Source organism: Rhinopithecus bieti, unplaced genomic scaffold, assembly GCF_001698545.2.
Source record: "Rhinopithecus bieti isolate Rb0 unplaced genomic scaffold, ASM169854v2 scaffold_3858, whole genome shotgun sequence".
NCBI classification, from domain to species: Eukaryota; Metazoa; Chordata; class Mammalia; order Primates; family Cercopithecidae; genus Rhinopithecus; species Rhinopithecus bieti.
Genome location: NW_016804227.1, coordinates 2,068,997 through 2,073,065, shown reverse-complemented (window position 1 = coordinate 2,073,065; position 4,069 = coordinate 2,068,997).

Genomic DNA, 4,069 nt, shown 5'->3' with positions numbered 1-4,069 from the left:
GGGGAACAGGGGGGTCGGGGGACAACACACCTTTAGCTGGATCCTTGTCTTTTTACAACTCACCATTATAGACCACTTGATTGACAACTTTAAAGTGGTTTCATTAAATATAAATAGCAATAGAAATAAAGTAGATACACCATCATTTCCATTTTAGTAGACACACTTCTGATGATCAAATATTAGTATATTATAGAAAAGTATGTAATAAGAGAAAATACTTCCATAACATATTCAATTCTAAATTTAAAATATTTTGACGAAGTTAACATACTTTTTTCTTTTTTTAATATACTTTTTTTTTTTTTTTGAGACGAAGTCTTGCTCTGTCACCAGGCTGGAGTGCAGTGGCGCGGTTTCGGCTCACTGCAACCTCCGACTCCTGGGTTCAAGCGATTCTAGTGCCTCAGCCTCCCGAGTAGCTGGGATTACAGGTATGCACCACCACACCCAGCTAATTTGTGTATATTAAATAGAGATGGGGTTTCACCATGTTGGCCAGGATGGTCTGGATCTCCTGACCTCGTGATCTGCTCGCCTCGGCCTCACAAAGTGCGGGGATTACGGGCGTAAGCCACCACGCCCAGCCGATAGACAATTTTTAAAGCAGTTTTAAATCCACAGCAAAATTGAAAAGAAGATACAAAGATTTTCCATATGCTGCTTGGTCTCACGCATTCATAGCCTACACTATTATCACCCCATCAGAGTTGTACATTTGTTACAATTGATTAACCTACATTGAGACATCATTATCACCCGAAAGTCTGTAGTTGACATTAGGGTTCCTCTTGGTCTTGTACTTTCTATGGGTTTGGACAAATGTATAATGATGTATCCCTCATGTTAGTGTCATGTAGAATAGTTTCACAGCCCTAAAAATTCTCTCTACTTTGCCCTTTCGTCTCTCCCTCTCCCCAGCCACTGGCAACCACTGATCTTACTGTCTCCAGGCCTTTGCCTTTTCCCTAACGTCATATACTGTAGTTGGAATCATACACTGTGTAACCTTTCAGACTGGCTTCTTTCACTTAGTAATATGCATTTAAGTTTCCTCCATGTCTGCATTAGGTCGTTCTTGCACTGCTGTAAAGAAATACCTGAGACTAGGTTATTTTTAAGAAAAGGGGTTTAATTGGCTCACAGTTCTGCAGAATTTACAGGAAGCATACCAGCATCTGCTTCTGGGGAGGCCACAGGAAGCTTCCAGTCACGGCAGAAGAAGGCAAAGGGGGAGCAGGCATGTCACATGGCAAAAGCAGGAGCGAGAGAGAGAGAGAAGAGAGGTGCCACACACTTTTAAACAACCAGGTCTCATGAGAACTCACTCACTCACCAGTACAACACCAAGAGGATGGTGCTAAACCATTCGTCAGAAATCCACCCCCATGATCTGAAAATCTCCCACCAGGTCCAACCTCCAGTACTGGAGATTACAATTCGACATGAGATTTGGGCGGGGACAAATATCCAAACTGTATCACTAGCCATGTTTTCATGGCTTGAGAGCTCATTTCTTTGTAATACTCGATAGTATTCCATTATCTGGATGTGCCACAGCTTAAGTATACACTCATGTGTCAAAGGACATTTGGTTTCTTCCAAGTTTTGGCAATTGTGAATAAGACTGCTATAGAAACCTGTGTGCATGAAATTATAAACCACAAACAATAGACTACCTAATAATCAATGTCAGGATTTACAACATTTTGTGAAAACTGCAGAACTTTGAAATCATAGAACCTATGTTAAAATAGACAGTGGGTTTCAGTAGAATAGTTTCAGTAGTAAAGCTCAAGAGCAAATTCTTCTGTTACTTCACTACCTCACAAAATAGTAGTATATGCTATCTTGTTAAATCCTTGCAACAACTATTTTAAGTTAAGAAGTACAGATAAGATCTACACCTGATAGAAGACACTGAGCCTAGGAGAAAGTACTTAACCAAGAAAATATAACTACGTGTAAGAGCCAGGGCAAGAATTACTAAACTCTTTTGACTTCAGGACTCTTTCCATCACATCATGCCATCTCCACTTAGAGAGTTATAGCAACTTCAGTTTAGTACTACTCAGCCATAATTTTTCAGTTGCATACTAATATAAAACTCATACAGCTCAGAAATTTGAAGTGGATAGATATATACTAATTTTATATAATTATTAATATGGTTATGAGCTGCTGTCTCTTCTGTCAGAAATGAGTGTTATGTAATACGGTTGCTACTTTATGTTAATATCAGTATTAAAATAGTAGTGTTATTTATCACACTTTTTTTTTTACTTAGCCATCACCAAGTAATTTCTCAGGAAAAATAAGAGACCCAAATGTTCTTTTTCTCAGATACAGCAATCTGGTTAAAACTTCTGATAGTAGGTTTTCTTTTGGTAGTCCTGCTAAAGAGGAAAGTAAGATTATGAAAGTTTTGACAATGAAAGATCATTTTAAAAATCATTATGTAAATTTATTAGTTTCTCTTAAAAGTCAAGAATTTTGGATTATTTAAGAAGTGATTTGTCAAATTATGAAATAATATCTGAAGCCAAACTTACTTTCATAGTGGTTGAAGATTTTAATCACTCCTCTCCCACTAAACAACTAGACGAAAGGAAATCAGTAAGTACACAGAAAATTTAAACAACACTACCAATCAGCTAAACCTATTAACATATATAGAACATTACACCTAATGCCTGAAGATTATACATCATTTTTATATAGTCATGAAACATTCACCAAGGTAGACCATTGGACCATAAAACAAGTTTGAATACATTTTAGAGGTCTGAAATGCAACAGTAAATGTTCTCTGATCACAACAGATTGAAATTAGAATTCAGTAAAACATATATTTCTGGAAAACCCACAAATATTTAAAAATTGTATTTTAAGATCATTTTAAATAAGCCATGGATCAAAAAAGAAACCATGAAGGGAGTTAGAAAGCATTTTAAATGATTGGTAGTTAAAGCATAACATACGAAAATGTGGGATGAAGCTAATTCAGTGATTAGAGAGAAATTTGTACATTTGAATATTTATATACAAATGAAGAAAGACTTACAATGAATGACCTAAGCTTCCAACTTAAACTTTAAAAAAGTAGAAGAAAAAGAATAAGAGTAGAAATCAATGAAGCATAAAATGTACAAAAGGTAGAGAAAAATAAATGAAACCAAATATGGTTCTTTGAAAAGAGTAACTAAATTGATAAACCATAGCTAGCCCATGTAAGAGAGTGACGGAGACAGAGAGAACACAAATGACCATTATCAGGAATGAAAGGGGAGATCTCCATAGACATTTAAAAAATAATAAAGTAGTATTATGAAAAACTTAATACCAACAATTTTAACAACTTAGATAAAGTGGATAAATTCTTTAAAATCTAAAATATACCAGAACCAGAATGAGTAGAAATATAAAATATGAATATCCATTAAATAATAAATATTTTCCATTTTTTTCTACCTCATGCCTTTTTTTTCCATTATTTTTGATGCTCTTGTTCTCCTGTCAGTGAGTATGCTTGGAAGATGGTACAACTTTTGTGCTTTTTGAGGTTTTTTTAAGTTTTCAATTAACAAATTATAATTACACATATTTATGGGGTACAGTGTGATGTTTTGATGCATGTATTTGTTGTGGAATGCTCAAATCAGGATAATTAACATATCTGCCACCACAAATATTATCATTTATTTCTGGTGAGAACATTCAAAATCTTCTTTTATCCATTTTGAAGTATAAAATACATTATTATCAACTATGGTCATCATACCATGTAAAAAATCACCAGAATTTATTCCTCCTGTCCAACTGAAGCTTTGTACACTGACCAACATCTCCCCTTTTTCTCTCTACCTCCCAACCACCAGGAGCATGTGATAACCACCATTCACCCTCTACTTCTGTGAGTTCCAATTTTTTAGATGCCACTTATATGTGAGGTCATACAATATTTGTCCCTTTGTGCCTAGCTTATCTCACTTAGCATATGCCCTCTAGGTTGTTACAAATGACATCTAATTTTTAACCTATTTATTATACTTATGAATAATTTTAATAT